Source organism: Mizuhopecten yessoensis, unplaced genomic scaffold (genome assembly GCF_002113885.1).
Source record: "Mizuhopecten yessoensis strain PY_sf001 unplaced genomic scaffold, ASM211388v2 scaffold4033, whole genome shotgun sequence".
Classification (NCBI taxonomy): Eukaryota; Metazoa; Mollusca; class Bivalvia; order Pectinida; family Pectinidae; genus Mizuhopecten; species Mizuhopecten yessoensis.
In genome coordinates, this window is record NW_018405342.1 from 1,635,041 (window position 1) to 1,646,456 (window position 11,416).

Genomic DNA, 11,416 nt, shown 5'->3' on the forward strand with positions numbered 1-11,416 from the left:
AATTTCATCATCCGTATATTTTTATCTTGGCTTTTGTGGTGTTTTCCACAAAATATCCTTCAAAGAACTTCACAACCATATACTTGGAAAGTCATTCGCTTTTCTAGGAAAAATAAAGGTTCTCATAATAAGAACGTGGAGGTCCCTTCAGTGTAGTATGACGTATATTGCAGTGTACAGAGTGTGCATTGTCAACAATAAATCAATAGTGGAGCCTTTATTTTTTTTCAAGATCCGTATTCCATTAATTCCACTACTTGGGCATGATGTGACACATACGACTGAAACCTATGTAACAATATTGAACATATTTCGCACGATATAATTTATTTGTTCGCACGACATATTTATCTCATGCGAACGACATATTTATCTCATGCGCACGACATATTAACTCGTTCGCACGTCATAATTATCTCGTGCGCACGAGATAAAAAATAATATCAGCATGTCCCCAAAGGGGCTCCGTAATAACAAGACAGTTATCTTATTATAACGATATCAGCTATCTTGTAATAACGAGATAGTTATCTTGTTATAACGAGATAGCTATCTTGTTTTAACGAGATAAGGAAATAATTCAAAATGACACGTATAGGCTTCCGTATACAACAGACTTAAAAGATTCGGAAAAATCAATGCTGGCTTGGTGATTTTTCAATCACTCTATGATATCCGAAATACAATGTATCCATTGATGTTTTACCTAAACTCGTTGTCCATGAAGATTTGTGCCTGTAAGTAGGATCTTTTTGAGTTGAAAACATTTATACTTGTGACAAATATTTCACCAAGAAGTCTCAATCACATCATACTGGCATGTTCACAACCATTCATTTGTAACATATTATCAGCTTTCACTTCAGAATTGTTCCTGTTAACAATAAAAAAATGTTTTCTTGGTTTTTTTTAACCAATGAACAAAATTCCTTTTTATGTATATAGCACTCACATTATTTCTCTCTCAGATGAACAAGTGATCATTCTACTGAATGAAAACTTACACACTGATTTTTAAAAGAAGCAATGGAAATGGGATGAGATATTTCACTACAAAACAAAAGTAATTTTAAACAAACAGAACATATCAATCAATGACTAGATCAATTTATCAGAAATTGTTTTTACATAGGAACACACAATATTTCAATGTAGGCATGAGTATACGGAGTATGTAATGGGAAAGTGGGTATTATTATAGAGTTGCTGATTATTTAAGTTAATTGTTCGACATTTTTTTTATATCAAATCGAGAAATCAAAGAACCTCAAAAATACTAAGATTGAATATTAGTCAAATGATATCAAACAAATGACTGACTTAAATTTGGCTTAAAATTTTGTACTTTTATGTATGATTTCGGGGTTATTATTTCATAACTGATCTTCCAACTCTCAATCTGTAATTGTTTACAAAAGTCATACCACAGCAATTAACTTCAAGTTGCAATTCAATCACAATTCTAGCATCGTAAATACACATTTCACAGCATAATAAGTTTTAGTAAAAATTTCCAAAAATATCACAAGTATATTGCAAAATATTATTTGCCTACAAAACAATGTCATTACATGTCTGACAATACTTCCTTCTAACTTACCTCATAGCTATCATAATATCATGAGCAAATTGAAACATTATTAGCGTTCCATTGTAAGGCAATGACTTCAATAAACTAACACAAATAAAATAATATTAAATCTTCAGCTTCTTTTGGAATTGTTCATGATAAACTCACCGTTGTCGGCGTCATACCATTAGTCTTCGACTACTACTGAAAAGGTTATGATTGCATCGCTGTTACAGCTCTGTTGATGGGATACATTAATTATGTTTCCCATCAAATCTATGTCGGACTCCCTGATCATGGTAAAGTTTTGACATTGCTATCACTGTCCAGATAAAAACATTTCTCCTTATATTTGAAATCAATCACAGTCCAACTTATAGCTACAAATAAAACAATTTGTCACAAGAATTCAGATTTTTTTAGTCGTACATTTTATAGATTTAAAAGAGAGATTACATATATAGTTTCATTATATCATGAATGATGACGATGATTTGTAATTGAGATTTTTTTTTTTTTTTTTTTATAATATCGATGTGTGTATATGGCACATGTGAAGGATAAAATTACAAAAAAACCATCTCCAGCTGATTCAAATGAGGAACATTATTTTTCACATTTCATTTGCAGACGATAGCAAAATATTCACATGTTGGACATTTCTCATTTTAATCATGCAGAAGGCTTCACAGTTTCCTCCCTTGATTCTTCCTTGACACCAACAGTCAAACAAGCATATGGCTAGGAACTCTCCTTGGCAATATTTATACAGGGTAAGCACTATCTTTCTGATAGCAATCCATTTTGAATGCCTTCAATTTTTTGAATCTTTTATCAAGTTCAATGAAATTAAAATCATATAAAATCTATTTCAGTGTAGTGCAATCCCTGCAATTTGTTCACAGTGAGGTTCAATCTGAAGTTGAACACATACGATCCATTTCTCTCCAAAAAGGCATTATCTGTAGCCTTCCATTTGAGCATATCGTGACCAGGATCAGTGCTCTGACTGATATCTTTGTTTCTTTGTTGTGACCTTTGATCCACACTTCCAGTTTGTTGAAGTTTTACTGAAGGTGTGGTGGTCCTCTGTTCCGTTGGGGTGATTGATCATATGAGTCTCGTGTTTTTAAGATACTGTATGAGTGTCTTGTGTATGCAGTTGTACTGTCTGACGGTCTGAACCAGGTACAGTCGGATGAATCCCAGAGCTTTCTGTAGATCCAGTGAGTTCAGCAAAGTGATGTCCGCACTTCGGGAGTGTATCTTATTTTACAGAACTGATAATATATGAGGATCAGGAGGTACTTTATCTGATACTGTTGTATAGATGATGATAGGGACATTATTATTGTTATTACATGTACCAGCTTAAACAGGGAATACTTATTTTAAATTTGTCATGCTAAGCATATTTTTATGTTTCGCAACACAGATTGGAGGTAATATGATAAACTGTGAAACCACTAATTTCGTGTTGGTTTTAATTTTCAATATTTCTGTCATGGTGCTCAATTTTCCCTAAAGTACGGGCACTCATAGACAGAACACAATTGTCAGGGACTTTACAATGTTAAAAGAATCCTGTATTCTCTCTACGGTTTACCATCGAATGACGACGATTCGGTGTGTGTTCACTGCCATATTGACTTGAATGATTATTGAAGTATATTGCCAAAATGTTCGATTTCTCAGATCGATAATAAATTGTTCACAGCATCATTGGCATGGGATCAATATAAACTTTTCTGGTATTTTGGCAACATATATTATACCATTATGGGCACACTCAGTATCATAAAAAAAACTTTTTTGGCTGAGTGGGAGAGAAAAAACGGTACTAAAATGGTATATTCTTACCTACCTATGAAGCCCTCTGGGCGTAGAGTGTCGTCGGGGCCAATACTGAATAGGCAGGGTCATATGGTACTCGTGTCTTATACATGTCTATAAAGTTTGGGATTTGTACATTGTGGCAATACACTACAATATTTACATTTGCTCTGCATCATTCCAGTGCAATGCATTGAGAAGGTAAATGTTGTGATGAGACTATAACAATATTTGCTATTGTAACGTCATCAATCACTATTAAGACTTAATTTGCTGTAAAAATAACTGTTCAAAATAACTTAATAAAGTATAACTAAATATATATATAAATATACCGGGCTTTATCAAGTTTGTCATCAATAGCAATGTGTGTAATAGGACCATAACAACATTTGCTAAAACATGCATTGCTTTACTAATTTATATTGGTCATAAATGGCCAATGAAAAAATTCTGCGAAATTGAACATTGCGACATTATACTTTAACAGCCAATGTGATTACGGCTACATAAGTGAACTATTTTTATGGATCTCAGAAAATGAACTTGGGTCAATGATAATAAAATGTAATACCTCGTTTTGTCATGGCAATATGGCTTAGATTTTTTTATCGATCTGAGGAAGTAGTCTGTCATAACTGACGAAGATAATTAGCATATAAGTATGTGCTAATAACCCATTAAATATCCAAATTGGTCTGTGGAGCTGTATTTATATAACATGCAAAGCGTAAACAACGCTAAACGTTTCCGGCAAGTTAGCTGATATGCATAACAATTAGAGGTCTGAGCTTTTATTTGGGGCCTTTGGATGGAATCGTTTATTACGTCGCATTCATATACTTTTTTTTCAACATGGCAACAGCCATGGTCATATCAAGACGTTTGCCTAGTGAGACACCGCCGAGAAGACGGAGTACGTAAGAAAGAAAGGAACATATATAGATCCCAAATGTTGCAATGGGGGCAGCAGGTCAATTGTGGTTTCTTCAATGTCCCCTTATTAACAGAAGACAAGAAAGAAAAAACCCGATTCTTAGGGGGACACACATTAGTCACCTTTGCGACATGCTGTAGGGTACAGCAGGTTTATTCTTCCCTCGAAGATATATAGCACACTGAACACTTATATACCACACTGAACACTTATAAAGCACACTGAACACTTATAAAGCACACTGAACACTTATATAGCCAACTGAACGCTTATATAGCACACTGAACAATTATATAGCACACTGAACACTTATATAGCACACTGAACACTTATAAAGCTCACTGAACACTTATATAGCACACCGAACACTTATAAAGCTCACTGACCACTTATAAAGCACACCAAACACTTATAAAGCTCACTGAACACTTATATAGCACACTGAACACTAATAAAGTTCACTGAACACTTATATAGCACACTGAAAACTTATATCGCACATTGAACACTTATATAGAACACTGAACACTTATATAGCACACTGAACACTTATATAGCACACTGAACACTTATAAAGCTCACTGAACAGTTTTATATCACACTGAACACTTATAAAGCTCACTGAACACTTATATAGCACACTGAACACGTATATAGCACACTGAACACTTATATAGCATACTGAACACTTATATATATCACTGAACAGTTATATAGTACACTGAACACTTATAAAGCTCACTGAACACTTATATAGCACACTGAACACGTATATAGCACACTGAACACTTATATAGCATACTGAACATTTATAAAGCTCACTGAACACTTATATAGTACACTGAACACTTATATAGCACACTGAACACTTATGTAGCATACTGAACACTTATAAAGCTCACTGAACACTTATATAGCATAATGAACACTTATATAGCACACTGAATACTTATACAGCACACTGAATACTTATATAGCACACTGAACACTTATATATTTCACTGAACACTTATATAGTACACTGAACACTTATATAGCACACTGAACACTTATATAGCATACTGAACACTTATAAAGCTCACTGAACACTTATATAGCATAATGAACACTTATATAGCACACTGAACACTTATATAGCACACTGAACATTTATATAGCACACCACTGAACACTTATAAAGCTCACTGAACACTTATGTAGCACACTTATAAAGCTCATTGATTACTTATATAGCACACTGAACACTTATATAGCACACTGAACACTTATAAAGCACACTGAACACTATACAGTTTGAAATGGACATAGATAAAACAGGTGGATTAAGGGAACAAAATTTGAAATAAAAACACCACAGAATCAGACTGCAGTATACTTATTGATTATGCATAAATTTCCCTAAAAGTGTGAATGTAAAACAGACACAGGTAGTCGCACCTATAAAATTTGGAAATCGATACAGTATCAAATATGCATCCATCTACGAGACATCGAAAGTAACCTTAGTCTTTGTATCTGTAGACGCTGAGCAAGTCTCACCAAAATACAACGAAAAGCAAGCAAATTATTGTGCGGAAACTAAGAGTAAAGAGGTCAAATATTAAACCAAAGTAACAACACCCTTGCAGATCGAGTATTGAGAAAATAATACACCTGCTGTATCGATCGTAAGAGACGACTAATGTGGGATTGCCCTGCACAATTTGGAATTTGCTTTTGTGCCCTCTACTCCACTCTACTTCTAACTACCTTTTTTTCCTAGTGCCTTTCTTGACAATGCCTCACTTTTCGCTTTAATGCTAAGTGTTCGCCAGGTGAGGGGACACTTCAAAGTACTTAAAACAGTTGTTGTTCGCTTTTAACATTCAGCATATGGGCAACGGCAACAGATGGTTGCCAGTATAATGTGACCCGGAGGAAAGCTGTGTTGGGTACCTTCGGCATGGTATTTCAGTGCGGTATAATGTGACCCGGAGGAAAGCTGTGGAGGGGACCTTCGGCATGGTATGTCAGTGCGGTATAATGTGGCCTGGAGGAAAGCTGAGGTGGGTACCTTCGACATGGGATTTCAGTGCGGGATAATGTGACCTGGAGGGAAGCTGTTGTGGGTACCTTCGGCATGGTATTGCAGTGCGGTATAATGTTCCCTGGAGGAAAGCTGTTGTGGTACCTTCGGGATGGTATTTCAGTGCGGAATAATGTTACCTGGAGGAAAGCGGTGGTGGGTACCTTCGGCATGGGATTTCAGTGCGGTATAATGTGACCTGGAGGAAAGCTGTGGTGGGTACCTTCGACATGGTATTTCAGTGCGGTATAATGTTACCTGGAGGAAAGCTGTTGTGGTACCTTCGGCATGGTATTTCAGTGCGGTATAATGTGACCTGGAGGAAAGCTGTTGTGGGTACCTTCGGCATGGTATTTCAGTGCGGTATAATGTGACCTGGAGGAAAGCTGTGGTGGGTACCTTCGGCATGGTATTTCAGTGCGGTATAATGTGACCTGGAGGAAAGCTGTTGTGGGTACCTTCGGCATGGTATTTCAGTGCGGTATAATGTGACCTGGAGGAAAGCTGTTGTGGGTACCTTCGGCATGGTATTTCAGTGCGGTATAATGTGACCTGGAGGAAAGCTGTTGTGGGTACCTTCGGCATGGTATTTCAGTGCGGTATAATGTGACCTGGAGGAAAGCTGTTGTGGGTACCTTCGGCATGGTATTTCAGTGCGGTATAATGTGACCTGGAGGAAAGCTGTTGTGGGTACCTTCGGCATGGTATTTCAGTGCGGTATAATGTGACCTGGAGGAAAGCTGTTGTGGGTACCTTCGGCATGGTATTTCAGTGCGGTATAATGTGACCTGGAGGAAAGCTGTTGTGGGTACCTTCGGCATGGTATTTCAGTGCGGTATAATGTGACCTGGAGGAAAGCTGTGGTGGGTACCTTCGGCATGGTATTTCAGTGCGGTATAATGTGACCCGGAGGAAAGCTGTTGTGGGTACCTTCGGCATGGTATTTCAGTGCGGTATAATGTGACCTGGAGGAAAGCTGTGGTGGGTACCTTCGGCATGGTATTTTAGTGCGGTATAATGTGACCTGGAGGAAAGCTGTTGTGGGTACCTTCGGCATGGTATTTCAGTGCGGTATAACTAGAAAGCCGGCATCAGATCCGCGTTAAATACAAACATACATATGCGCTGATACAAAATATACATGCACTGATACAAAATACACATGCACCGATACAAAATACACATGGATGCACGTTGATAGGACGTTAACCTATACAACCCATCAACCAATGTTTGTTATCGCCTGAAATTTTAGTTTTGTCACGACCAATCAACCAATGTTTGTTATCGCCTGAAATCTTAGTTTTGTCACGACCTGGTTTGAGACTATAGCATCTTTTGTGATCATAGACTTCTTCGTGGTCTCATAAATTATCGGTGGTTTATATCCCTATATGTTGACTATTTCGGTGCACCAGGTTTATTTCAACTCTGTTTTATGAAGGTTCGTACGATGTCCCTCCCCTTGATCTATTATTGTCCTGTCACCTTCCTCGACTGACTATGTCCTTGTGTGTTCACTGTGAAATTACTTTTTTTCATCTATTGCTCGAAGACATTTAATCACAATTTGTTTGTCCAAGATGTATTTTTAAAATGTGTTTTGTTGAAAGGGTAGACCTGTCAAGCAACTGAGTAGAATCCATCATTTCTATAGAATAGTTAGCAACAATCTAATATTCAACCTTAACCTATTAAGTCGATTTTGGTCTACAGTGGTGAAAGGGTTAAGAACATGTGTATTAAAACATATGTGTATTACGAAGGGCGGAAATTCATTAAAGTCATGTACGTCAGAAAATTATCTTTAACTATCGCAGGTAAACGAGAAACGTTTACTTCTGGCAATGAAGCTTATGTTCTTTTCGGACACTATTGATGCAGGGTTACATTAACTTCATCAAGTATTTAGTGCCATATAACCTTGCATAATCACTTGTTTATATAATCTATTCAGGGAAGGCATCCAGAACACTGTTTAGCTAATACTTATCATAAGTCGTACATTTGTGCATTCTTACACACACATATATACTAATGGTACAACAAAGTTAACATGTTTCAGGATTATTGTATTATTTGTGATAAAATGCTGGCAACTTAGAACTTTCCGACATTTATTAGATTATACCGTATTATGGAAAGTTTAGATATCCTAGACAGTGTCTTGATTATATTCGCTTGAATAAATTCGCCCCCCCCCCATTAAAAAACTCGGACTTGAGCAAGACTTCTACTATAGGAGTGTCCTTGGCTGAACCTTTGGATGTTGACCACGATATATCAAAGAACAGAAACTTATAATAAATCTTATATAAATTTACACTACAAACATATCCGAGATCAAAATGAATTTAGCATGTGCATTTTGTGTAAAAAAACGTTCATTCTTTTTGGTTGAAAGTCTCTGCAGCAATGGAGAAAAACAACATTCGAAAGAGACTTATCTATCAGAATACTATCCGTATGATGAACAGGTCATTTGTTTGAGTGTCACTTTCTAGATTGATCAAAAATTGGATTTTTAATTAATAAACATGCTATGATGGACAATTAAATTTAAAACAGACCAAACCCAGTTTGACGATGATCATTAACGTAAAGAAAAGTCCTTAACTTACTGTTACCATTGGAAAGCATTGATACAAATCAGGAAACTGTCCTTAGGAGATTTTCCTAACTTCAGAAATGATTTCAAATGGAAAAATGTAAGATACGGAATGCCGTTAACTTCAGAAATATTATAGAACAGGGGCCAGAGAACTCTAGTTATACAAAATATACCCTACATTCTACAACACAATACTATTCTCCTAGGGGAAGAACACCTAATATAAAATGCATACACAGTAAAACCTCGTTATACTGCCACCATTTGTCTAGAAAATTTGGCGTTATAAAGGGGTTTGGCGATAACTTGAGTGAAAATCTTAAGAAAAAGAGAGAAACGTACCTTGGAATTTTTTGGCTGTTAGCGAGGCGGCAAATTAAACAAGGGCATAGTATCGAGGTTTTACTATACACAATGTATTACCCAAGATATGTAGTTGGTAGGCCACAGTATCCTTCCCGTAGGAAAAGACTTTTAAACAATCAAGTCTACCAATATTTCCTCTGGTGTTTTATCAAAGCAACCACATTGTATGATTTGATTTTGAATTTATATAAAAAAGAGGCCCAATGGGCCTGCATCGCTCATCTGGTATTAATCTCACACTTGCAACCTAAAAAGGGATCTAAAATAAAGCTACAGGCAAAATATCGGTATTTATGACTATGAGTCATTCAAAACAACCAGTTTTTATTAAATCATTTGTTCTCTGTGACCTTGATTTTCGAACAAGGTCATTACTTTGAACAAACTTTATAGCATTTCATTTCAGCATGCAGCTTGCCAAATATCATCACCGTAGACCTTTTGTTTAATGAGATTAGGTCATTTACATATCTCACCAAATGTGACATAGCCCTTCATCAAAATATCAACATTCTGGGTCTCATAGTTATTCAGAAGAGGTTGTTAAAAGATTTTAAACAATTTTGACCTCGAATTTATTAAGTCAAGGTCATTCATTTGAACAAACTTGGTAGCCCGTTATCCCAGCATGCTAGTAACCAAATATCACCACCCTGGGCATTTTGGTTATTCAGAAGAAGTCGTTTAAAGATTTTAACATATTTGACCCCTGTGACCTTTAATATTAGTGAAGGTCATTCATTTTTACAAACTTGGTAGCCCTTCATCCCAACATACAACTGGCCAAATATCACCACCTTGGCATTTTTGTTAATCAAAAGAAGCCGTTTAAAGATTTTAACATATTTGACCCCTGTGACCTTTAATATTAGTGAAGGTCATTCATTTTTAAAAACTGGTAGCCCTTCATCCCAGCATACAACTGGCCAAATATCATCACCTAGTCCTTTTGGTTATTAATAAGAAGTTGTTTAAAAGTGAAATATTGACGCCGGACGACTGACGGACAGACGACGAACACTGCGCCACGGCACAAGGGGCCAGGTGAGCTTAAAATATAGAAAAGGCGCCACCGTCATCTTTGTACTTTCATTTCTAACTTCTGTTCTGGAGCAACGTGATACAAGTTTAAATCATATACGCTAATCATGTAACCCGAGCTTTGTGGAGTTCCTTATTGTGACCAATAGTACAACGATAATAAACAAGAGGCCCAGAGGGCCTGTATCGCTCACCTGGATAATAAAGCAACCATGGTAAATGATTCTTAATGGTACAGAAGAGGAAAGATTATAAAGATTTAAATCTCAAATTTCCCTATTGAGCCTCGCAAGACTCAGCACCCAGAGTGGCCTCATTCTTGATTTATACAAAATTGAGTCCCCTTGGCCCAAGGATGCTCCAGGCTTTATTGGGATAAAATCCTGTAATTCCTATGGTAGAAGAAGGATTTCAAAGGTTTTTACCTCTATTTCCCCTATTCAGCCCCCACCAACTGCTTATACAAAATTGAGTCCCCTTGGCCCAAGGATGCTCGAGACAAAATTGGGATGAAATACCTCAATCCCTATTGAAGAAGAAGGATTTCAAAGGTTCTTACCCCAGTTTCCCCTTTCGGGCCTCTAGCGGCTCACCCCTCTGCCCCCACCTGCTAATACAACATTGAATCCCCATGGCTTAAGGATGCTCCAGACCAAATTTAGTCGAAAATCTACACGGCCGTTCAGGACAAGTAGCGTTTTAAAGGAAAAGTTTACGGACAGTCGGACGACAGACGATGGACGCTGCGCCATGGCATAAGGTCACTTGTCCTTCAGTCAGGTGAGCAATTACAAATGACATACATAGACAACACACAATGAACATATTGTAAATAGATATTAGATCACAGATTATCAATTTAAGCTGCAAAAAAATCCTATTCAATATTGAGTAACTCTTACCTACTTTACTTTTATAGATATTTTGTTGCCAATTAAAATTGAACAAGGGATAAGCCACAAGTAATTACAACTTATTGCCTTCTCCCACTCC